This window comes from Chiloscyllium punctatum, chromosome 18 (genome assembly GCF_047496795.1).
Source record: "Chiloscyllium punctatum isolate Juve2018m chromosome 18, sChiPun1.3, whole genome shotgun sequence".
In the NCBI taxonomy this organism is placed as follows: Eukaryota; Metazoa; Chordata; class Chondrichthyes; order Orectolobiformes; family Hemiscylliidae; genus Chiloscyllium; species Chiloscyllium punctatum.
In genome coordinates, this window is record NC_092756.1 from 6,735,024 (window position 1) to 6,762,337 (window position 27,314).

Genomic DNA, 27,314 nt, shown 5'->3' on the forward strand with positions numbered 1-27,314 from the left:
ATTGAAGATGAGTTCTCTGATTTGTGCTGACAACCTGGTACAATCAGGGGGTCCTGGCAGACAGATATGAACAAGAGTGTCGGGGTTTCTGTGGACTCCAGGAACCAGCTTTGTGCGAGCTGGGTCAGTATCATGTATTATGCAAGTGCAATTGCAGAGTGACTTGATAATGGGTTACCACATTTGTGGAACTTGAGAGTACATAATAGAGTCATAGGTAGGGTGTTGAATACAGGGCAGGAAAATGAGTGTTCAGTTCAGGGAATAATTGCAGGGAGTTAGCACAGAGTAATAGAAAAAACAAATAGGGAGTGACAAGGAGAGTGTTGAATGCAGAATAGCAGGACAGGGTTGAAGACAGGGCAAAGGACAGAGTGTGAAGATCTGATCCGGGTGGTGGTGGTTGGGGGGGGGGGGGATGGGTGGGGGGGGGTGCCTCTCTGCTCCGTGATCTGTCAATAAATACGAGAAATTCGTCTGGTTGTTTATGACTTTACATTTTATTGCTCACAGCCGGGCACAGATCATTCAGAAACACAGAGGTTAAACACTTCCATGTTCCGTTGAGGAACTGCGCACATGGCTTAAAGGAAAGACATTTTTATACTTTTCTTAAAGAGATATACAGGCCACAATCATACAGTTCATTCAAACAGTTACCAATCAATTTAACGATTTTTTATAGCAACTTAACCCAATATTTCCTGGAAACCAAGTTTGCTTTTCAAAACTTAAGCCATTCTTATCTCATGAACCAAGTTTTTTCACCTGCACTTGAATGTTAGTTATGATGGCCAGTCGTGTCTTATCTAGTCTAGTTATGTCTGTGCTGTAAAGGAAGCATTGTCTGCTAATCTTTCTTGAGACAGACTGCGGTCAAGTCAGTTATGCAGCTTTATCAGGGTTAAAAGGCATTTTAAGCAGCTTTAAGCAGAATTGGCAATTTGCCAACGAGAAGCCATTTGTTATGTTGTTCGTATGAAGAAACAATTTTATTTCCACCTAAGTTCGTAAGAATATGTCTTCAGTGGGTCTTCCTGACAACAACTAGTTACCTCGGCCTGTTTTCAGTTTTTAGATCCTCATCTCCTCTCTTTGGTCGTTCCATGACCACACCATATTTTGAGAGGGCATAGATTAGATGCCCTGATGATGCCATTAGTTTCCAAATGAGGGGCTTTTGCCCGAAACGTCGATTTTCCTGCTCCTCGGATGCTGCCTGACCTGCTGTGCTTTTGCAGCACCACTCTGATCTAAACAGATTAGATCAGTCCATTCGAATGGACGCTAGAGAATGACATACTTCCTTCTCCACCTCCAACGAACCGGGGTAGGCAAGCGCACGTCCTCATCTTCATTTGGATGGAAAAGAAGCACTTTTTGGGATGAATCGATGTTGTCAACAGACGTTATTAGCTTAACAATAATATATTTAATAATAGCAACGCCATCAAAGAGGCAAATTTAAAGAATAACAATATGCGTGGTCAGTCTTAGCAACCAGTTGGACCATGAGCCAAAACCCAAATCTCCCCATTCCGTGCCTTCCCTCATTTGAGTGAGGAAGGTGTGACTGTTATCTACATGGTTGGTAGTATTCTTCATGAGGTCAGTAACCCCAACATACACTTGCCCTTTTCTATGGCGGAAAACCCACGATCTTCGGCGAGTAGGTAGTCGAGGACGTATCGGTTTTGTTGGGAAACTCGGCGTAATTCTGAGACCATGTCCTAAACCCCTGCTAAGGCCAAGGCTGTCTCTTTGCCCAAGAGACTGAGACCGTAAATAAGATAATTTCGTTTTAGATAGCCAAACATTCCAGAAGATCCTCCGAAGTACGATGAAATTCATAGTCCACAGAGTGAGCTTCAGTGTTGTCCAAAGATTGAGCACCCCTTCAATGCACACAGAACTCAGATAAAACAGAACGTTTGGCAGGGAAACTCCAACCTCATTCCCAGGGTAGTTGGACAGGGAACAGTAGTCGGGAAACGTGTCCCGACAGCTATAGCACGGGGAATATCTATTTTATCAAGGACAAGTAAGTTGGTCTCTTAGCCTTGACTGAAAAATAGTAACCAGGTTTCGTATAGATAATGGAGGGAGCTTGCAATAAGAAACAGGCCTGGCTTTGTGACTTCCCTGAATAAATGTGTCGGCCATGACTCCAAATTGTGATTGTACTGAACGCTGAAGATGAAAGCTGCTCAATGTAAATGTGCTGCCTCCTACGGTAAGTGATGGGGTTATTGTCCCAGACTGGTTCCCTCCATCCAACAATGGGGAAGACGGAGGTGTCATTAGGTTTATCATAGTGAAGTTTGGTGGTGCTGTTAACCATACCAAAAAGGGCCTGAACACCAGTAATAACAGGGTTACAGAGGCACACTCCTCCCGTAGGCATATGCATGAGATGCGATGCCCCACAGGGAACCAATCGCCATTGGTACATTTAATCAAGGTGCGTGGAATAGCCTTAGACACATTCACATAAGTGTACCCCCATACCATTCTGTCTTGACAATTGTGATAGGCTACCACGGAGCAAGTCCAAAAGCAACAAGTAGGTTAAGTCAGAGTCAAAAATATTATGTAGGTGAAAGTGAGGACTGCAGATGTTGGAGGTCAGAGCTGAAATATGTGTTGCTGGAAAAGCGCAGCAGATCAGGCAGCATCCAAGGAGCAGAAGAATCGACGTTTCTGGCATAAGCCCTTCTTCTCATCAAAAGTATTATGTCCAGTAAACGACATAGAAGCAGTCCATACCCCTTTGATGGGATGAGGGTCGAAGGAAGGGAAAAGTGATCAAATAGACCACTTCATCTCCGCCAAATAGTTTATTCTGACTTTGAGGAAACAAATTGTTCATGAGAGATAATATGTTCCCTTTTCTCTTTCACGACGTGCCAATTTTGACCTCTTTAAATAGGAGCCAGGCTGACTAAGCCGCTCGTATCACAACTGAAATCAAACTGGCACGCAACACCTTGACAGGGTAAATACCATTGAGATTTGTCCTGTGAACGAATTGTCCAATCTTCTTGATGCAGTTGACCATTGCGACAATCATTCTTGGTAACTTTCCATGCATCGAAAGAATCAGTCTCTTGGCATAAAAAAGACACAATCTGTGGTTGCTCAAGGTCGCACGGGTAAACCGTCCCTTCTTGAGCACCAATGCCGGCTACGACGAGTCTATATAGCAGGGTAAGTTCGATCTTCATCATCACCCACCTTGCATGGGGCTTCTCTGATGACCATGCAATGAGGGAGGTGCACGGCGACCTTATCAGCTGCAGCGGTTGTGAGCAGAGCCTGGAAGGGCCCCTTCCATCGAGGTTGTAGACCACGGCGTGTCCTTCGCATGAGAGTAAAAACCATTCTCTCCTTGCCCAATTGTGTACATAACTGCATAAAATCAATTAAAATAGGCAGCAACAAAGACAAAACACAAACTTGCCCAGCAGTGTTCGCCCACATTTTGATTTGAGTATCGATAAGTACATTGGGGAAACCGAGCAAAGGCTACGACAATGGATGAATGGGCACCGCACAACAATCAACAGACAGGAGGGTTCCCTCCCAGTTGGGAAATACTTCAGTAGTCCAGGACATTCAGCCTCGGACTTTCGGGTGACCATCCTCCAACGTGGACTTCGGGACAGTCAGCAGAGAAAAAAGTGGCTGAGCAGAGGCTGAAAGCTAAGTTCGGTACCCATAGGGAGGGCCTCAACGGGGAGCTTGGGTTCATGTCACATTACAGGTGATCACCATTGCACGACACACACACAGATATTCCTACACACACACACACTCTCTCTCTCTCTCTCTCTCTCTCTCTCTCTCTCTCTCTCTCTCTCTCACACACACACACACATACACACGGACACGGGTACACACACCCTTATAGACACACACACTCCCACACTCACACATGCACCCCCTCACAGACTTACGACACTCTGCACTGACTACACACACACTTCCTCACACTCACAACCCCCACCCCAGACAGACACACACAGACAGACAAAGACCCACAGGCACACATATTTTGTGGGGTAAATTTGTACTTGCAGAGTTACAGTGTACTTTGCTCAAAAACTGCATGCATTCATGTAGAAATCTGTGCTCAAAAACTGCATGAATTTATTTAAAATTCTTATCTCACTTTTTAGATTAGAATCAATCTAAACATCAGTGCATAGACAGAGAACATAGGGGGCCAACACCTTCAACATATTGTCTAGCTGTCACCATTGTTAACAGCTAACCCGAGAATGCAACGATCAAAAAAAAGGTTTTGTGATTTACACATGAAAGAAGTGAAACTATCACTGTATTCTAATCGATGAAAGGCTGAACAGACAATCAATTTTTCAATGTATAATGTCAGTTACATCACACTGTAAATCTTTGCTATAAATTCTGTCATACAAAATGTATCATATTAGATTATGAGGCTTAGAAGATCACCAAAAAGTACTTACAATCCTGAAGTGAGAGAGTATTTTAGGAGTAAGTGTTAAAGGGATTGCAAAGGGTCTGCTAGCAGGCGTTGGGCAGTGGGAAGGGGAATCAGTGTCAGGGTTCAATGTCACAAAAGGAACAGGGAGAGGTGAAGGTGCCGGAGGTTGGAAGAGTGTTACAGAGAGTAGTCAGGGCCTGAACGATGTTACAAAACCAGTCTGAATTGCTGCAGCTGGAGGGGTTTGCAGAGGTAGGGAGGGACATATGTATTTTTATTTATTCATTCATGGGATGTGGGTGTCACTGCTAATTACACAGAGGACAGCTCAGTGTCAGCCATATTGCTGTAGGTCTGGAGTCACATGTTAGCCAGACCAAGTTAGAATGTCAGATGTTCTACACAAAAGGAGGTCAGTGAACCAGATGAGTTCTTCCCACTGATCAACAACGCTTTTATGGTGACCTGACCAATGTCTTGTACAGATACAACATGACGTCCCAACTCCTACTCTTAATGCTCTGCCCAGTGAAGGAAACCATCCCAAACACCTGCTTCACCATCCTGTCTCCCTGTGACACCACTTTCAAAGAACTGTGTACCTGCACCCTTGGGTCACAGACTTACAACATCCCCAGGGCCCGAACACTAACTGTACAGGTCCCACCCTGGTTTGTTTCACCAAAATTGAACACTTCACATTTATCTAATTAAAGTCCATCTGCTATTCTTCAGCCCACTATCCCAACAGTACTGTCCATCCTGTTCCATCACAGATAACCTTCATCACTGTCCAGTTTACCACCAATTTCAGTGTCACCCAAAAAACTTACTTAACTTACTTAACAATATTGCCATCCAAACCATTTATCCAAATAACAAACACCAGTGGACCCACTCCACCGCTGGTCACATGTCTCCAGTCAGAAAAACAACATGTCTCCCACCACCCTCTGTCTCCTACCATCAAGCCCAATTTTCTGTCCAGTTGACTAGCTCCTCCTGAACGCCATATCCTTTTACACTGATCTAAGCTTACTACCCAGTTTACCATACGACATGTAGAACACAGAACAGTACAGAACAAGACCCTTCGGCCATGATGATATGCCAATCTTTTATCCGACCGCAAGATCAAAAAAATGGCAGACAGAGTTTAATTCAGATAAATGCGAGGTGCTGCATTTTGGGAAAGCAAATCTTAGCAGGACTTATACACTTAATGGTAAGGTCCTAGGGAGTGTTGCTGAACCAAGAGACCTTGAGGTGCAGGTTCATAGCACCTTGAAAGTGGAGTCGCAGGTAGATAGGATAGCGAAGAAGGCGTTTGGTATGCTTTCCTTTATTGGTCAGAGTATTGAGTACAGGAGTTGGGAGGTCATGTTGCGACAGTACAACGCGTTGGTTAGGCCACTGTTGTAATATTGCGTGCAATTTTGGTTTCCTTACTATCAGAAAGATGTTGGGAAACTTGAAAGGGTTCAGAAAAGATTTACAAGGATGTTGCCAGGGCTGGAGGATTTGAGCTATAGGGAGAGGCTGAACAGGCTCGCCTGTTTTCCTTGGAGCGTCGGAGGCTGAGGGGTGACCTTATAGAGGTTTACAAAATTATGAGGGGCATGGATAGGGTAAATAGACAAAATCTTTTCCCTTGGGTTGGGGTGTTCAGAACTAGAGGGCATAGGTTATGGATGAAAGGGGAAAGATATAAAAGAGACCTAAGGGACAACCTTTTCGTGCAGAGGGTGATATGTGTGTAGAATCAGCTGCCAGAGTAAGTGGTGGAGACTGGTACAATTACAACATTTAAGAGGTTTTTGGATGGGTATATGAATGGTAGGAGTTTGGAGGGATATGGATCGGGTGCTGGTAGGTGGGACTAGATTGGGTTGGGATATCTGCTCAGCATGGACAGGTTGAACTGAAGTGTCTGTTTCCATATTGTACATCTCTATGACTAACTTCCATACCCTTCATTTTATTATCATCCATGTGCCTATCCAGATGTATATTAAATGTCCCTAATGCATCTAATTTTACCACCACCGCTGGCAGTGCATCCCACTCAGCCACCACTCTGTATGTAACGAACCTACCTCTGAAATCTCCCCTCAACCATCCACTAATCATCCGAAAATTATACCCCCTTGTAATAACTATTTATATGATCACTCATATAAAATTAATCACTCTCTATTCACTCGATCTCTGACTCTCATCACCTTGTTCACCTCTGCCAAGTCACCCCTCAGCCTTCTTCACTCCAATGAGAAAAGCCTTAGCTCCCTCAATCTTTCGTCATAAGACATGTTCTCCAGTACAGGCAGCATCCTGGTAAATCTCCTCTTTACCCTCTCTAAAACTTCCACATCCTTCCTGCAATGAAGGGACCAAAACTGAACACAATATTCCAAGTGGGGTCGAACTAGGGCTCTATAGAGCTGCAGCATAACCTCACAGCTTTAAAACTCAATCCCCAAACTAATGAAATCCCAGACAATATATTGCTTCTTAACAAGCCGATCAACTTGGGTGGCTACTTTGAAGTATTTATGGACTTGGAACACAAGATCCCTCTGTTCCTCCACACTGCCAAAGATCCTGCCTTTAACTCTGCATTCTGTATTCAAATTCAATCTTCAAAATGAATGACTTCACACTTTTCCAAGATTGAACTCCATCTGCCACTTCTCAGCCCAACTCTGCATCCTGTCAATGTTCCGTTGCAATCTACAACAGTCCTCCACATTATCAAACACTCCACCAACCTTTGTGTCATTGGGAAACTTACTAACCCCTCTTTCAATCACACATCCAAGTCATTCATAAACTCACAAAGAGCAGAGTCCCTGTAACCCCTCCCTGAAGAAAACCACTGGTCACTGAGCTCCAGGATGAATGCATTCCATCTATCATCACCCTCTGTCTTCTGTGGGCCAGTAACCCTGTATCCAGACAGACAGGTTTCCCTGTACCCCATGCCTCCGAACTTTCTGAATGAGCCATCAAAATGTTTTGTCACATTCTCAAAAGATTCAATAAGACTTGTAAGGCATGACCTGCCCCTTACAAAACCATGCTGATTATCTCTAATCAAACTATGGTTTCGCAAGGAATAATAAATCCTGTCTCCCAGAGTCCTCTCCAATAACCACAGACAGAAGACTGACAGGTGTTCAATTCCCAGGATTATCCCTATTACCTTTCCTGAACAAGGGAATAATATTTTCCTGCCTCCAATCATCTGGTCCGACTCCAGTGGACAGTGAGGGTGCAAAGGTCATCACCAGGTGCGCAGCAATCCATTCTCTCGGTTGCTGTAGTAACTTTGGACGCATCCAGTCTGGTTCAGTGACTTATGTGTCTTTATCTTTTACAAAATTCTCAGCACATCCTCCTTCTTAACATCCACCTGTTCACGTACATCAGCCTGTTTCACGCTGTCCTCACAAACGACAAGACCCTTCTCAGCAGTGAATAATGAGGCATAGTATTCATTAAGAACCCTCCCTTACCTCCTGTGACTCCAGGCACAAGTTCCTTCCACTCTCCCAGATTGGCCTTATCCTCACTCTGGCCTTGCTCTTGTTCCTCCCATAAGTGGAGAATGCCTCATGGTTTTCCTTAATCCTTCCCAAGAAAGCTTTTTCATTCACCCTTCTAGTTGCCTTAAATCCATCTCTCGGTTCCTTCCTGGTACTTTCAGAGAATCCCTACAGTGTGGAAACGGGCCATTTGGCCCAACATCTCCATATCAACCCTCCAAACAGTATCCAACCCAGCCCCATTCCCCCACCCTATTACTCTCCATTTGCCCTGACTAATGCGCCAAACCTACCCATCCGTGAACACTACGGGTAATGTAGTATGGCTAAGCCACCAAACTGGCACATCGTTGGGCTTTGGGGGGGTGGGGGGGGGCGGGAAACCCGAGCACCTGGAGGAAACCCATAGGGAGAATGGGCAAACACCCCAGAGACAGTCGCCTGAGGCTGGAATCGAAATGGAGTCCGTGGTGCTATGAGGTAGCAGTGCTAACCACTGAGACACCGTGCCATCCAATGTAACTCTCTGGAGACCTGTCTGATCCTTGCTTCCTCAACCTTAAGTAAGCTTCCTTCTTCCTCTTGATTAGATGCTAAAGTCCATGTGGACAACGTTGACTGCTCTTCCTTCATCTATCTTTGGCCACCTCCTCGAAGAGTCAATCCGGATTGTGAAACGTGGTTTCCCACTCACAAAGCCATGCTGACCATCTCGAATCAGTCCTTGCCTTTGTAAATGGAAGGATCTCTTTTCTCTCAGAATCTCCTCCAACAACTTCCCCATCACTGGGCTCACGGGGCTGTAATTTCCCGGCTTTTCCCTGCAGTCCTTCAGTAATGGAACAGCGTTAACCAACCACCAGTCTTCCAACATCTTACTGTGCCTGTTGATAATATAAATATCTCTGTAAGGGATACTGCAATCTCTTCCCTAGCTTCCCACAATATTCTAGGATTGACCTAATGAGCTACTGAGGGCTGATCTACCTTTATTTTTTGTAAGGTTCCAGCACTTTCTCTTCTCTGTTGAGGATTCTTTCCAAGAAATCACTATTTATTTCCCCACGTTCCCGAGCTTCCATGTCTTTCTCCACAGTAAATACTGACAAGACTATTTTGTCTCATATCTTACCCATCTCCTCTGGTTCCACACATAGGCGACCTTATTGATCTTTAAGGGGCGGTATTCTCTCACAAGTTACTCTTTAGCCCTTATTGAAACTTGCATAAAGGCTTCTGATAATTCAAATACAACATATCCCCTGTACCACCACACCCCTCCTACACCCTTCCAAATCTCCCATTTATATTCACACCAACAAATTCAATCCAACAGGCTCGTTGCTGTATCAGTCGGCATGGAGACCACTGTTACACACAGTTATTGTCCTGCCCTTGCCATAAGTACATTCAGTGTCCTGACAGTAACCATATTGACATTCCCATCACTGTTTGGTGCCTACAAAAGAATTCCTGCTCATGTTTGCTGCACACACACAGCAAGGGGGGGCACACACACAGAGCGATGGAGGGACACACACACACACACAGCGAGGGAGGGACACACACACACACACACACACACACACACACACACACAGCGAGGGAGGGACACACACACACAGCGAGGGAGGGACACAAACACACACACACACACACAGCGAGGGAGGGACCCACACACACACACACACAGCGAGGGAGGGACCCACACACACAGCGAGGGAGGGACAAACACACACAGCGAGGGAGGGACACACACACACAGACACGCACACACACAGCGAGGGAGGGACATGCACACACAGACACAGCGAGGGAGGGAGGGGCACACGCATAGCAAGGGAGGGACACACACACACACAGCGAGCGAGGGAGGGGCACACACACACTGCGAGGGAGGGACACACACACAGTGAGGGAGGGACACACACACAGAGCGAGGGAGGGACACACACACACACAGTGAGGGAGGGACACAAACACACACACACACACAGCAAGCGAGGGAGGGGCACACACATACTGCGAGGGAGGGACACACACAGAGTGAGGGAGGGACACACACACACAGAGCGAGGGAGGGACACACACACACACACACACACACACAGTGAGGGAGGGACACAAACACACACACACACACAGCGAGGGAGGGGCACACACACACACACAGTGAGGGAGGGACACAAGCACACACACACAGCGAAGGAGAGAAACACACACACACACACAGCGAGGGAGGGACACACACACACAAAGCGAGGGAGGGACACACACACATGCGCGCGCGCACATACACACACACACATACACACAGTGAGTTTGAGACATGTGCTCAGAAAGTGAGAGGGGACACACACACACACACACACACACATACAGCGAGGGGACACACACACACAAAGTGAGGGAGGGAGACACGCAGACATATGCACAGACAAACACACACACAGTGAGGGAGGGACACGCATACACACAGCGAGGGAGAGACATGCTCACACACAGCGAGGGAAGGGGACACACACGCATATACACACACACACATACACAGAACAAGGGAGGGACACGTGCACACACAGTGATGTGTCTCCTCGGACGTGTAATCATCCAGCTCTCACTCCAGTCTGCTCCCTCACAGGGTCACCGTCTCTGTGACTCCCAGGTACAACTAGGCCTCGAACCTCAGTGCTGATTTATATTCTCCCAGGTGTGAGTCAGCCTCAAGGTCCTGCTCCAAGTTTCGCCCTCACACGGTCCCTCCCTCTGTGACTCGGTGCTGATTTCGAGCCTCCTGCTCTGCTTTTTATCCCAATCCACGTCCCAGTCTATTTTGACCCTCGCTGCTGATTTATATTCTCCCGCTTTGTGCTGCACTCGCTCAGGTTCTCTCCCCTTGTGACCCCCAGGTAATGGTAGGCATCAAGTCTCAGCTGAGATTTATAACATCCCATTCCGTACTGCTCTCTTACAGGATCGCCGTTGTGCCTGGAGGACAGTGGGAAAGAGGACGATGCGACAGAGCAGAGGGTGTTACAGTGATTGAGGGAGCTAGGCAGACCTGCAGTAACTAAAGAACGTTACTGGAAGATACAGCGAGAGTTGCAGACACTGAAGAAGGCAAAGAAAATAGAGAGATGGTGGCTTGTTCATGACGGAGCTTTGTAGAGTCTAAAGGGCTTCAAAGTTTGTGAGAAGATTTGTTGCTCGGGTGCTCGTTGTTGTGGTTCTGTTCGCCGAGCTGGGAATTTGTGTTGCAGACGTTTCGTCCCCTGTCTCGGTGACATCCTCAATGCTTGGGAGCCTCCTGTAAAGCGCTTCTGTGATGTTTCCTCCAGCATTTATAGTGGTTTGCATCTGCCGCTTCCGGTTGTCAGTTCCAGCTGTCCACTGCTGTGGCCGGTATATTGGGTCCAGGGCGATGTGCTTATTGATTGAATGATTGAATCTGTGGATGAGTGCCATGCATCCAGGAAATCCCTGGCTGTTTTCTGTTTGGCTTGTCCTATAATAGTAGTGTTGTCCCAGTCGATCTCACGTTGCTTGTCATCTGCAAGTGTGGCTACTAAGGATAGCTGGTCGTGTCGTTTCGTGGCTAGTTGGTGTTCATGGATGCGGATCGTTAGCTGTCTTCCTGTTTGTCCTATGTCGTGTTTTGTGCAGTCCTTGCATGGGATTTTGTACACTACATTGGTTTTGCTCATGCTGGCTATCGGGTCCTTCGTCCTGGTGAGTTGTTGTCTGAGAGTGGCTGTTGGTTTGTGTGCTGTTATGAGTCCTAGTTTTCGCAGTAGTCTGGCTGTCATTTCCGAAATGTTCTTGCTGTATGGTAGTGTGGCTCGTCCTTTGGATCGTGGCATGTCTTCATTCCGTTTTCTTTCCCTGAGGCATCTGTGGATGAAATTCAGGGAAGTGTGGAGAAGCAGCAATACCCTCAGATTCTATGGACTATCTAAAGTGCACAAACCAGACATCCCACTCAGACCCATAGTATCACTACAAGGGACACTATCACACAAACTGGATAATGAACTACAGCAGAAACTGAAACACCTGATCAGTGGATCCAGACACTCTGTACAGTCAACACAGGAATTCTTGGACATCATCAGAAATATACACATAGACAAGGAAGAAACCATGGTCTCATTCGATGTAACGGCACTGTTCACCTCTATCGCCAAAACCCTAGCCAGAGAAACAATACCTAACCTGCTGGACATACAGAACAGACAATAGGACGGTGAACCTATCAACAAAGACTGCATACTCAAACTACTGGACCTGGGCCTCACAACACACTTCACATTCAATAACCAAATATATGAACAAATCAACGGCACACCCATGGGCTCACCCATCTCTGGACTTATATCAGAAGCTGTAATGCAAAGATTAGAACAAACAGTCTGACCACAAATTCGACCCAAGCTCTGGGTCAGATATGTGGATGATACCTTTGTAATCATTAAAAACACAGAAATAGAGAACACACACCGGATCATCAACGCTACACTCACAGGAATCCGATTCACTAGAGAGGAAGAAAAGGACAACCAACTCCCATTCCTAGACGTGATGGTACAGAGAACACCGAACGGAGAATTCACCACAAAGACATACAGGAAAGCCACGCACACAGAGACCATGTCCTGAACTACGAAAGCAACCACCCCAACACACACAAAAGAAGTTGCATCAAGACACTGTTCAAAAGGGCCACAGCACACTGCAGTACACCAGAACTGCAAAAAGAGGAAGAAGAACACCTATACAATGTATTCGCCAAAAACGGATACCCCCGAAATTTCATTGGGGATTGTCTGTATTGATTTGCTAGACGTCTGTCCTCTGATGTTGATAAGGGCAGTGCAGATGATATGGTTTATGTGGAGTTCATTAAGGTCTTTGACGAGGTCCCACATGGAAGGCTGGTCCAAAATGGAAGAGCCCATGGGATCCAAGGTAAGTTGCTAAATTGGCTCCACAATTGGTGGAGGATTGGTTTTGTGATTGAAAGCCTTTTCCCAGCGGGTGTACCACAGGGATCTGTGCAGGAGCCATTGCTGTTCATTACAGACATTAATCACTCGGATGTGAAAGCAGAAGGTAACATTAGTAGGTTTGCAGATAACATGAAAGGCGACGTTGTTGTCCACAGTGAGGGGGATGGACTCAGGGCTGCAGTCTGATATCTATGATAAACTGAGCAGAGTAATGGTCGATGTAGTTTATTTCTGATCACTGTGAGGTAATGCACTGTGGCAAGCCTAACAAACGAATGATATATATCATGATTGGTAAGTCCTCCTGGAGTACTGAGGAACACAGGGACCTTGGTGGGTATGTTCCTGGATGTCTGAAGGTGTCAAGACAGGTAGACATGGTGGGGAATACACCTGAACTGGGAGCAGGAGGGGGACCCACATCCTGGTGGGGAACGTTGCTGGAGCTGCTCGAGAGGATTTAAACTCATCTGGCAGGGCTGTGTGACTCCAAAGAGTCGTAAGGCCAGAAAGAAAGTTGAGGGTGGTACAAATGTTCAAGAGAGCAATATAAGTAGACAAGGCAGGCAAGAACATAGCAGACAATTAGTGAAAACTGGTGGATTAAACTGCAGTTATTTCAATGCAAAGGGCCAGACAGATAAGGCAGATGAACCCAGAGTATGGATGGGAACATGGGACTGGGATCCCATAGATATTACAGAAACACAGCTGAGGGAGCAACAGGAGCAGCAGCTCAATGTTCCGGAGACAGATACTACAGGAAGGATCGAACAGGAGGCAAAACAGGAGGAGAGCTGGTGGGTTTGATTGGGGGGGAAAACATCCCAGCAGGACCTAGAGGGAGTATTCATGTAGGATCGCCCAGTTAAACGATATTAGTGGAATTGAGAAATATAAATTGGTCATTAGTTTTCTACGGTCGTACTACAGCGATAGGCAATGGGAGATGGAGGAGCAAATATGTCAGGAGAGTTCAGATATCTCTTAGAATAATAGGGTTGTAATGATCGGGGATCTTAACCGTTCCAAACCTGGACTGGGATTGCTACTAAGTTAAGCATTTGGATAGAAGAAATTTGTTAAGTGTGTTCTGAAAACTCCCAGTCATTATGTAAGTGGCCCAACTGGAGAGTGGGGCTAAACCTGACCTGATGGAAAAGGACAGGCCTGGTCCACAAGTTAAAGTTATTCAATGGAGCAAGATAGTATTGGACAGGAATTATTTAAAGTAGATCTGGGGAGGCAATTTGCAGATAAAGGGAAGTCTGGCAAGTAGGAATATTTTAAAATCGAGATAAAAGGAGCGTTCAGCGCCAGCGTGTTCCTGTTAGTGTGCAGCTCAATGCTGACTGAATTAGGAAACACTGGCTGAGTTTTGAGGCTGTGGTCAAGAAAAAAGGGGTCACATGTCAGATATAACTGGCTGACTCAAGGGAATCTTTTCAGGAGCATCGGGGCTGTAGAAATACACTTAGGATGGAAATCAGGAATGTAAAAAGGGGACACGAGATCGCTTTGGCAGAGAAAGTTAAGGAGAATCCAAAGAGACTCTACAAGTGTATTAAGAGGAAAAGATGATCTCGGGACAAAACCGGTCTCCTTAATGATCAATGAAGGCAACGATGTGTGAAACTACAAGATCCGAAACAAATATTTCACATTTGAACTTACTGTGGATAAAGACTGGGGCGCTCAGGGAACTAAACAGTATTTGGCCTGACCACTATTGGAATACTGTGTGAAATTCTGGTCTCAATGCCATCGGAAGGATGTTGTGGAACACGAAAGGGCTCAGAAGAAATGACCAAAGATGTTGCCAGGGTTGGAGGGTTTGCGTTTAAGGGAAAAGCCTGAATAGGCTGGGGCTGTTTTCACTTGAAGATGGGAAGCTGAGGCGTTAACCGATAAAAGGTGTTTGAAATCATGATGGTCATCGATAGGGTCAATAGACAAGGTCATTTTCCCAGGATAGGGAAACTTTTCAAAGGGATCTAAAGGACAACTGGCTCCCACAGAGTGGATGGAATAAGCTGCCAGAGAAAAGAGTGGAGGCTGATAGAAATACATTTAAAAGGCATTTGGATGGGTGTATGAATAGCAAAGGTTCGGAGGGATATTGGCAAAATTGTGGCAAATGTGACTAGAAACGTCATGCAGGAGATGGTCCGAAGGGCCTGTTTCCATGCTGTACATCTCTATGACTCAATGGCTTGAAATGAGTCCACATTATAGAAAAGGAGCTGCTGGAGGTTTTAAAGCACAAAGGTAGATAAATCCCCAGGACCTGATCAAATGGCTCTCAGGACATTGTGGGAAGCTGGTGAAGAAATTGTATGGCCTCTAGCAGAGATATTTGTACCATAGAGAGCTGCATGTGATAGGCTGATAGACCTTAGGGTGGCATTGTGGACAGTGAAGAAGGTTTTCAGAGATTACAATGTGATCCTGATGAAATGCTTGAATGGCTGAAAAACTGTAGATGGAGTTCAATCTGAATAAATGCGAGGTAATTGTGAGAGGCAATTTCGGTTCAAACTTTCAGAATTGCCTGGACCACAGGCTGATCTATAATAAAAGACAAAACTTTTGCTTCTTTTCTAAAACATTTTGTATACTTAAGAGTAGGATAATTTAAATTGTGCAAATGCTGACACTTTGTGAGCAGAGTGAATTCTTTTCTAAAAACATTAGACTTTTGCTTCTTTTCTAAAACATTTTGTATACTCAAAAGTAGGATAGTTTAAATTGTGCAAAATGGTGACAATTTGTGAGCAGAGTAAAAACAAACAGGTCCTTGATGAAACCATTAACACAGGCAGGGAAGAATGAGTCCTTGACTGATAAGACTGCAGGATAGGGAAACGACTCGAGAGACATCTGCTACAGATTGATACAGAGACATCTGCTACAGATTGATAAGACCGCTAGCACAGACAGAAAAGAATAAGTCTTTGACTGATAAGACAACAGGGTGAAAAAAACAACAACTCTGGAGACATTGGAGACATTTGTTGCAGACTTTGTGATAAGGGTGCAAATTGGAGAATAATGATGGTTTAAGAATGTGAACCTCATGGCTCGTTAGAGCCAAGGAGGGGAGGGACTTGTGCTGTAAATAATGAGAAACTTTGTAAGCCTCGGGGCGCCTTTTTCTCAGAAGGGTGCCCAACTCTGCAGACTTGCTAATAAAACTTTGTTTTCCTGAATTTGTCTAGAGCGATTATTAAGAAGCGATTTTCGTTTCTAACAAACTTGGGGGCTCGTCCGATCAACACTCCGGCCGCGGGGGGAGCTGAGGAAGGACATCGGAGAAGGTGCACCCTGCCGAGTTCGGCAGTCCCTGATTCCTTGCTTGTCGCCCCGCGCGGCTTGAGCGAGTGATATCCGGGAGGCTCAGGAAAACAAAGGAGGGGTGTGGCCGAGGCAGTGGGGACGGTTAACGATCGAGTAATTTCGGTGCACCGAACCCAGGTAAGAAACACTTGCGGGGACCGTGTTCCCGGACGCCTGGGGACCTACGGGGTGCTTGTGGATTTTTCTACAGAGACGTTGGACTCAGGTATCTAGAGGCCGGGGCTCGCCTGTGAGGGATTTTGCAGAGACCGTGTTCGAGGAGGAACGTCTACCTACGGGGTGCCTGTGATCTGTGTCACAGAGACGTAGGACACAGGAATCCAAAGACCGGGGGTGCCTGCAAAGGAACCTGGGCGATCACGGGACTGAAGGTCCGGGAGTTGACTAAATTGTGACAGATTATCACGGGATAATACGAGAAATACGAAGTCCTCGGCAATGGGAAATAAGGGATCCAAGGCGAATAAGGGAAGGATAGGCTTAAACAGGGACAATGACACATACCCCGGGGTACCTGACGATAGTCCGTTAGGAAGAATGTTAAATAATTGGAATCAGGGTAGGAGAAAATGAAAATCTAGAAGGAAGATGGTGAAATACTTTCAAAAGTGGTCCCAGAAACCTATTCAGGGCGACTCAGTGTGGTGGCCTAGATTCGGTACTGACGAAGACTGGGTCCGGCAAGCTCTCATTTTATATGTCAATTCAAAACCTAATGTTATTCTGGAAGAAAGTGATTATGCCCTTTGTTGGCTACCGGTTACGATATCTTGCAAAATGCAGGTAACTAATGAAGACTCGAAAGGGCAGAAAGAATGGGAACCTTTAGATCACTTACTGCCGCCCTACGTGACCCCGTCTGCCCCACAAAATGTTCCTTCGGGTGACGACGATTCAGGGGAAGGGGAAGAAAATGGGGAGGAATCACAGGCTGCCTCAGGGGTACAGACCAGATCTCAAGCTGGAAAGGGTCACAGACAAAACCCTGTCTCGATTGCAAGAATGAATCCACTCCGGGAAGTGCCCATGGGGGGCGAGGAAGGAGGGACGGGATATGTGAACGTTCCCTTGACGAGTGCTGAAGTACGGAATTTCAGGAGGGAGAGGAAGGGTCTACTAGAGGACCCCATGGGACTAGCTGAACAATTGGATCAGTTCCTGGGTCCGAATACTTACACGTGGGAAGAGATGTGTTCCATCATGAAAACATTGTTCTCTAGCCAGGAGCGACAGATGATACGACAAGCTGCACTCTTAGTCTGGGAGAGAGAGGGGAGAGAAGGAGGGGAGCAGAAGTTTCCCCTCACCGACCACGAGTGGGATAAGAACACGGAGGAAGGACGGCGCAACATGAGAGACATGCGGGAATATGGGATAAAAGGAATAAGACAGGCAGCCCCGAAGGGGCACAATTTTACCAAGGCCTTTGGTAATCATCAAAACCCGGAGGAAACCCCTACGGACTTCCTAGACAGAATTAGGAAGAATTTGCAGCAGTTCGCTGGGGTGGACCCTGAGACGGACGTGGGGCAACAACTCATACGGGTAGAGTTTGTATCAAAAGCCTGGCCAGACATACGAAAGAAGTTAGAGAAAATGGATGATTGGGATAGTAAATCTCTAAGTGAACTACTACGGGAAGCACAAAAGGTGTTTGGGAGAAGGGATGATGAGAAGCAAAAGAAGGCGACAAAGATAATGATGCAAACGGTGCAACAAATGACAGCTGGAAGGAGGGAAAAGGGAGAGCCGTGGCAGGAACAGGAAAGGGGAGAGTCGTGGCAAGAGCAGAGGAAAAGAGGACCATGGCCGGAACAAAGGAAGAGTGGAGGAACGCGAGACCGCGACAGGGAAACGAAGAGGATACTCAAATGTTACTAGTGTAATGAAGAGGGACATTTTAAACGGGAGTGCCCCCGCTACAAGCGGGAAGTGCGGTCGTACGCCCTGATGGAGGAGGATTAGGGAGGTTGGGGTTCCTACCCTTGGGGCAAAAGGACTATCGACAGGAACCCCTGGTAAACTTCAAAGTAGGGCCCCAAGGATCGGAGATCACATTTATGGTGGACTCGGGAGCCGAAAGATCAAGTATAATCCAAATACCCCTCGGCACCCGAGCAGGAGGAACAGTTACGGGGGTATCTGGAATTGGAGGACAGAAATTACAAGTCCCAGTGGTGGAGGACGTGGAAATTGGGTATGAAAACAGAACTACTAAACGAGACCTCCTTCTACTGCCATCGGCGGGGTTTAATTTGTTAGGAAGAGACTTTCAGGTCAAACTAGGGATCAGAACGGTACCAAATAACGGGGAAATGGTGGTAAGGTTGTTCGCCCTCACCGAAGAAGATGATCAACAAATAGACCCGGAAGTATGGTACCGAGAGGGGAACAGAGGGGGCCTAAACATCAAACCTCTCCAAATCACCATGTTACCAGGAAGAGGCCCGGTAAGAAGGAAACAGTACCCGATTGCTATGGAAGGACGGGAGGGGTTACAACCTGTGATAGAAAGATTAATCACAGATGGACTACTGGAGGAATGCATGTCCCCTTTCAATATTCCAATAGTCCCTGTGAGGAAGCCGGATGGGACATATAGGCTGGTGCAAGACTTGCGGGGGTTGAATGAAGTAGTCCAGGCTAGATACCCGGTGGTACCCAATCCCGACACGTTAATGAGTAAAATTTCCCCCGAACATGAATGGTTCAGCGTGATAGATTTGAAGGATGCCTTCTGGAGTTGCCCCCTTGACAAAGAAAGTCGGAACCTTTTTGCATTTGAATGGGAGAATCCCTTCACAGGACGAAAGCGACTGTTAAGATGGACGGTCTTGCCGCAGGGATTCACGGAGTCAACCAACTTGTTTGGACAAATACTGGAGCAGATCTTAGGAGGATTTCAGTGTAACGGAGGGAATCAATTGCTCCAATATGTCGATGATCTCTTACTCTCAGGACCAAGAGAAGAGGAGGTACGAGCAGACACCGTTGCCCTGCTGAACTTCCTGGGGAAACAGCGCCTACGCGTCTCCAGGACAAAACTCCAGTTTGTGGAGCAAGAAGTAATATATCTGGGCCATCAAGTCAGTAAGGGGCATCGCCGTATCACGCCAGAACGAATATCGGGAATTACGGGTATGCCAATACCCAGGACGAAGAAGGAAATCAGACAATTCCTGGGGCTAGTAGGGTATTGCCGGATATGGATTGAAAGTTACACCACTTTAGTAAAATTTTTGTACGACAAACTGGGACAAGAAGGACAAAAGGTGGACTGGTCAGATGAGGAGGAGCAGCGATTTAATATTATTAAAAGTAAACTGATCCGAGCTCCGGTATTGGCTTTACCCACCCTGAAGGAACCGTTCCAGTTATATGTCAATAACGCCGGCGGAATTGCCCAGGGTGTGCTTACCCAGCTGCGGGCAGGGAAACGTCAGCCGGTTGCATTTTTGTCAAAAATGTTAGACCCTGTGTCATGTGGATGGCCGACCTGTATACAGGCAGTGGCAGCTACGGCAATGTTAGTGGAAGAGGCCCGGAAACTTACCATTGGAGGAAGAATCACAGTATACTCCCCACATTCGGTTAGTGCCATACTGGCTCAGAAGGCTCACCGCTGGTGAACAGACTCTCGCATCCTGAAGTATGAGACGATTTTGATGACCGGGAACGATCTCAAATTTGCAAAAGATCTCAGTTGCAACCCAGCCCAGTTTCTATACGGACGTCCTGCAGATGGGGAACAGGAGCATGATTGTGTGGAATTTGTAGACTTGCAGACCAAGAGCCGAGAGGACCTGCAAGAAGCCCCGCTGGGTGAAGGACAGGAACTGTACATCGACGGGTCCTCCCGGTCCATCAGTGGGGTACGGTACAGTGGCTATGCTGTCATAGATGGTGCAACAAAACGGACGATCGAGTCCGGACGACTGCCCGGGAAGTGGTCAGCCCAATCCTATGAGTTGTACGCCCTCCAGAGGGCCATGAAGTTGTTGGAAGGGAAAGTGGGAACCATATATACTGACTCAAAGTATGCATACGGAATCGTTCATACTTTCGGGAAAATCTGGAAAGAGCGAGGATTGATAACTTCCCGGGGAAAAGAATTAGCTCACGAACAAATGATCAGCCTAACGTTGGAAGCCCTGGCGTTACCTACGGAACTCGCAGTAGTCCATGTACCCGGCCACCAGAAGGGGTCGACACCGGAAGCGGTGGGAAACCGGCTGGCGGATGAGGAAGCCAAGCGGGCAGCGGTCGAAAAATCCGTCCAATTGTTAACGTTAATACCGTTGAGGGAAGGGCTCATTAAACAACCCGTCTTCACCCAGGGGGAGATTGATAAAATGGATCAATTGGGTGCCCAGCTGGATACTAACGGGAAGTGGACGGTTCCTGATGGGAGACAAGTTATGAACAAACAGATCACCCGGGGTATTCTGCACCGATTACACCATCAGACCCACTGGGGGGTGCAAGCCATGTGTGACACGATCCTGAGAGACTATGTATGCAGGGGGATATACACATTAGCCCAACAAGAGGTAGTCGGATGCCCCACTTGCTGGCGTATTAACCAGAAAGCCATGCGTTCTATGCCAGCCGGTGGTCAGCCCCTCGCAATTAGGCCATTCCAGAGGATCCAAGTCGACTTTACAGAATTACCCCCAGTGCAGCGATGGAAATATCTGCTAGTAATAGTAGACCATTTCACTCACTGGGTAGAGGCTTTCCCAACTGCCAAAGACGATGCACCAACCGTGGCCCGACTGTTGTTAGAGAACATAATCCCGAGATATGGCATCATGGAATCTATCGACTCCGACTGCGGGACACATTTTATTTCTAAGCTACACCATTTGATCTGTACTGCCCTGGGTATCCAATGGAAATTCCATGCACCCCGGCATCCTCAGAGTTCGGGTCGGGTTGAGAGAATGAATGGCACGCTCAAGACCCAATTGACTAAGCTGGTGTTAGAAACTAAGTTACCTTGGCCGAGATGCCTGCCCATTGCCCTATTGAGGATACGTATGGCACCTCGCCGGGATGTCGGGGTTTCCCCCTATGAAATGCTGTTCGGATTACCATATTTGAGTAAGGTTGATGGATGTCCCACTCTACAAGGGGGAGATGTATTTGTCAGAAACTATTTACTGGCCTTATCCCGTTCTTTTGCAGAACTCCGGAGGAAAGGTCTCCTGGCTCAGACTCCGCCGCTCGAATTCCTCCTGCATAAGGTGGAGCCCGGAGATTGGGTACTTGTTAAGACCTGGAAGGCCGAAAAGCTCCAGCCGCGGTGGGAAGGACCGTTCCTGGTTCTGTTAACAACTGAAGCAGCTGTTCGGATGAAAGAAAAAGGGTGGGTCCACGCATCAAGGATAAAGGGGCCTGTTCCGCCTGAAGGAGAAAGCACTTGGACATGCGAGCAAGGGGACAAGCCGTTGGTGGTAAAACTGAAAAGACAGCGATAATGAACTCTACTTGGACTGTATTGGTGGGGATATTGATCAGTTTACTCCATGTATGTGGGGGAGGGTGAGGGGAGATGTGACAAATGTCGGACTACAGTAAGGCTCGGGATTCGAATCTATTCGGGATCATTTGTGCCCCACTCCCATGTGGACGATTGGTGTTACGATGTGAGTGCACGACACGAATGTTGGGAGGGTGGAAGACCCTATTATCAGGTGTATAATAAAGGATACGGTGGCAAAATCCGTGGATGCCCTACAAATGACCGCTGGGTGTGTATTAGCAAAACTGGGAGGTGGGGCCTATCCTCCGTGTTGCTCAGGGAGCACGTTGACAGAGTAAAGGAGACCAAGATACAGAACACTGATCGGGGGTTGGGGAAAGAGCAAGACCGTCAGGGAATGGTCGTGCTCTCTAAAGTGCCATCTGTATACGAAGAGGTAGAAGAAAAGATTGAACTCCCTGATGTTACACAAAACCTGTTTATTGATCTCACCTCTAGAATAGCCACTGTTTTAAATGTTAGCAATTGCTGGGTTTGTGGGGGGCCGCATATGTCGGAACAATGGCCATGGACTGGTCAAAGTTTAGACATAGGGGAATTGCTGCAAACCACTTGGACTCATGTCAACGAAAGGAAAAGCCAGGGGTGGAGACTGACGAACAGCCCTGAGGGCCAGTTCTGTATTGAAGGCAAGGGGACCGTGGAGGTAGGGATTAGTCCCTGTCAGAATGTATTGGATGCGACCACGCGAGTATGGTGGCCTGAGGATATTACTTGGTACATTGCAAACCGAGGTCATGGAAATTGCGTTCCATTACGTACTGATTCCTCCTCTGACGAGCTGGGGGCTGATTACTGGAATTGCAGTGGTCCTGGTCCTTATGAGGGCGTCCCTGGGGTAAAGGGGCTGTGGGATGACGTTGTCAGGCAGGGAGGGCCTGCTCCAGATGGCCTATTTTGGATATGCGGTAATCAGGCATACTCCAAACTGCCCGTGGGATGGGCTGGGGTATGCTTCCTGGGTCTAATACGACCTGAGTTCTTCCTATTACCCCGGGAGGAAGGCGACGATTTGGGAATTAAACTCTTTGACTCCCTCCGTAGGTCGCCAAGGGATATCCAAGTCGGTGATTAGGGGGATGAGTGGCCACCGGCCCGGATTATTGCATACTACGGGCCAGCTACATGGGCACAGGATGGATCATGGGGATACCGTACTCCTATCTATATGTTAAATCGTATTATCAGGCTCCAAGCAGTCGTAGAGGTTATTACTAACCGGACTGCCCTGGCCCTGGAGTTGCTGGCGAAGCAGCAGGATCAGATGAGGGCTGCTATATATCAAAACCGACTTGCCTTGGATTATCTGTTGGCCTCGGAGGGGGGCGTGTGCGGGAAGTTTAACCTGACTAACTGCTGTCTAGAAATTGACGATAATTGTAAAGCGGATTTGAAAATTTCCAATGAAATTCGGAAATTGGCCCATGTGCCAGTACAATCTTGGCGTCCTCTTAGTGGCATCGGATGGTGGGATGGTCTCCGAGGTGGTCGTTGGTGGCGCACGGCGTTGCTGGTGGTTGGGGGGGGGGGGCGTGATGCTTCTCCTCATATTACCCTGCCTAACCCCCTGTATTCAGTTTTTAATTCAGAAAAATATTTCCCAACTCCAGGCAGTGGCGGTTCCACAACATGGGACGCGGGAACTTAAGGTGATGTTGCTGCGAAAGACCAAGGATTTCCCGGGCCCTTGAGGAGGGGGGCTTATCTTGGTCAGGCACATCTTAAAAAGAGAAAGGGTGGAATTGTGAGAGGCAATTTCGGTTCAAACTTTAAGATGTGCCTGGACCACAGGCTGATCTATAATAAAAGACAAAACTTTTGCTTCTTTTCTAAAACATTTTGTATACTCAAGAGTAGGATAATTTAAATTGTGCAAATCCTGACACTTTGTGAGCAGAGTGAATTCTTTTCTAAAAACATTAGACTTTTGCTTCTTTTCTAAAACATTTTGTATACTCAAAAGTAGGATAATTTAAATTGTGCAAAATGCTGACAATTTGTGAGCAGAGTAAAAACAAACAGGTCCTTGATTGATGAAACCATTAACACAGGCAGGGAAGAATGAGTCCTTGACTGATAAGACTGCAGGATAGGGAAACGACTCGAGAGACATCTGCTACAGATTGATAAGACCGCTAGCACAGACAGAGAAGAATAAGTCTTTGACTGATAAGACAACAGGGTGAAAAAAACAACAACTCTGGAGACATTGGAGACATTTGTTGCAGACTTTGTGATAAGGGTGCAAATTGGAGAATAATGATGGTTTAAGAATGTGAACCTCATGGCTCGTTAGAGCCAAGGAGGGGAGAGACTTGTGCTGTATATAATGAGAAACTTTGTAAGCATCGGGGCGCCTTTTTCTCAGAAGGGTGCCCAACTCTGCAGACTTGCTAATAAAACTTTGTTTTCCTGAATTTGTCTAGAGCGATTATTAAGAAGCGATTTTCGTTTCTAACAGTAATGATTTGGTACAATAAACACGTGCAGGACTTATACAATTAATGATAGGACCTTCAGTAGTGTTGTCGAACAGAGGGACCTCAGGGTTCAGCTACATAATTCTTTGAAGTTTGCAACATGGAGAGACAGGATAGTTTAAAAAAAGGTGCTTGCCTCACTTGCTTTCATTGCTCAGTCGTTTGGATATAGGAGTTGGGAAGTCGCATTGAGATTATACAGGCCATTGGTGAGTCCTCTTCTGGAATACTGTGTCCAGTTCTGGTCGCCCAGTTATAGGAAGGATATTATGAAGCTGGAAAGGGTTGGGAGGAGATTTACTGGGATGTGGCTGGGTACGAAAGGCTTCAGTATAAAGAAAGGCTGAATAGGTTGGTATTTTTCACTGAAACCTGAATGTTGACAGATGACCTCAGAGAAGTTTATAAAATCATGAGGGGAATAGATAGAGTTAATGGGAGTTGTCTTTTCCCGTGGACAGGGGAGTTTCAAGACAAGGCACGACATTTTTATGTTTCGTGCAGAGACATTTTTAAAAAAAAGACATGAGGCACATTGTTACACAGAGGGTGGTTTGTGTGTGAAATGAACTTCCTAAGGAAGGGGTGAACATGGGGACAATTACAATGTTCAAAAGACATTTTGATTAGTACAGGAATACGAAAGGTTTGAAGGGATATGATCCAGGAACAGGCAGGTGGTACGAGATCCGTTTTAGAGTATGGTTAGCGTTAACCAAACAGTGCAGTATGACTCTCTGACTTTGATTATAATATTGTGTCATTAATTAAGAAAGGCTGCAAGAGAAAGCTAGGGAACTACAGAGCGAGATATCAGGGTGGGTCAGTTGTTGGGGGTCATTCTGAGAGGTAGGCCGTCCATGCATTTGGAAAGATAAGGCCTGATTACGGACAGCCAGCATGGCTTTGTGCGTGGGAAAACATGTCTCACAAACTTGACTGGAGTTTGCTCAAGATGTGACCAAAAAGATAGACGAAGGCAGAGCAATAGACGTTGTTTCTGGCTTCCACAAACCCTTGTTCAGGGTGTAGCATGATACATTGGTTAGTAAGGGTAGATCACAAGGGATCAGGGAGAGCTCGCCAACTGGATACAAAATGGGATGACAGGGGGAGACAGAGGGTTGTTGTTCAGATTGGGGCCTCAGACCAGCATTGTGCTGTAAGGATTGGTGCTGGGACCACTGTTGTGCACCATTTACCTAAACAATCTGAGTGAAAATATAGGAGTCCCTGTTAGTATATTTGTGGATACCAAGATTAGTGAAAGAGTTGGCAGGGAATATAGTTATCGAAGGGGATGTTAATCAACTGGGCCAGTGGGCCAAGGAATGAAAGATGGAGTTTAATTCAGGGGTTGGATTTAGATCAGACAAACCAGGGAGGACTAACACGGGTAATGGTTGGGCCCTGGACAGTGTTGTAGAAAAGAGAGAGACCAAGGGGTGCAGTTACATTGTACCTTGGACTGGCATCACAGGGCGACAGGGTGTTGAAAGCGGCAATTGGCACACTTGTCTTCATTGGTCAGAGCATTGAGCGCATGAGTTGGAGATATTGGTAACACTGTCGTCAATATTTCTCCTGGGCAGAGAAGGCCACGGGGTGACCTTATAAAGGTTTATGAATCCATGTATGGTCTAAGTAAGGTGAATTGCCAAGGGTAGGTGAGTCCAAAGCTAGAGGCATAAATGTGGGGTGAGACAGCAAGGATTTAAAGAGGGAACTGAGGGAGGCAACATTATCCACAGAGGATGGTGCATAGACAGAATGGACTGCCAGAGGAAATGGTAAAAACAAGTACAATTACAACATGGAAAGGACACTCGGACAGGTACATGGAGAGGAGATGTTTTGAAGGGTTATGAGCCAAACACGGGCAAACGCGACTCATTCCATTTAGGAAATCTCAGCCGACGAGTCATGCCACACAGAAACTGTGTCTCCAGTTATTGGAGGAGGAGACTATCGAGACAAGGCATGTTGTAGAGACTGAAGCAAGTTACAGCAATATGGATGGTCATCTGGAATGGAGGTTTCAAATATGTGAAATAATTGGTGAGAGGGGAGGAGATGACAGAGATAGGAACTGTTATAGGAGTTAGAATGATTGAAGACACTGGTCCTCAATACAAGCCATAGATACAGTGTTGGAGAGGGAATAGGGAACAGAAAGATCCCAGGCTGCATTACCACCCTCTCGTGGGAGGCCTGTTTTCCCCTCAGTTGTTCTGATGCTCTCTAAGAAAGCACAGGCCTGGACTGATAACTGTGAACTCCAGATGCTGTCTCATTACAACAAAACTTGCAGCTGGCATGGTGATTCAGCCTGGGTTGTGTCTGTACTGTGCTCCCCCTCCAGCACTTTCTCTATGTCACGTATTGTTAACTGATGTTTGGATCCCCCTTATTACTTTCTGCTCTGTGCACTGGAATGATCTTACCTGGCAGCAGGATTTATTGAAGACTCCCGACCTCCCTTTCTGGCTGACCAACCATCGTCCCAACCAGCAGTTGGCAAGTCTATAGAGTCAGGAACTCCATGATTACCTGGAGAAGACACAGAAATAGGCAGAATGGGAAATTAGACGAATGCTTTGAGTGTTACACATATAGAATGGCACTGAGCCCACAGAGATCTTGAAAATCCCAGTCTCCATTCCTGACCTGTGCTGCCTCATCTCTCTGGAGTGGGGAATTCTGTTGGCTCATGATCTGGAGTAGCTTCAAGAGTGAGAGACGCTGACAGAGGCAGCAATTAGACCCACACTGTGAGGGATACCACATGGTGAGGTACTGAGTCACATCACCAGAGTGCCGGGTCAAACAATTTTGCAGGAAGAAAGGGTTTTGATTCATGTTGCATTGGGATATACAAACTGTGAGCAGGCGAAGTGATGGCCGAGTAGCATTACT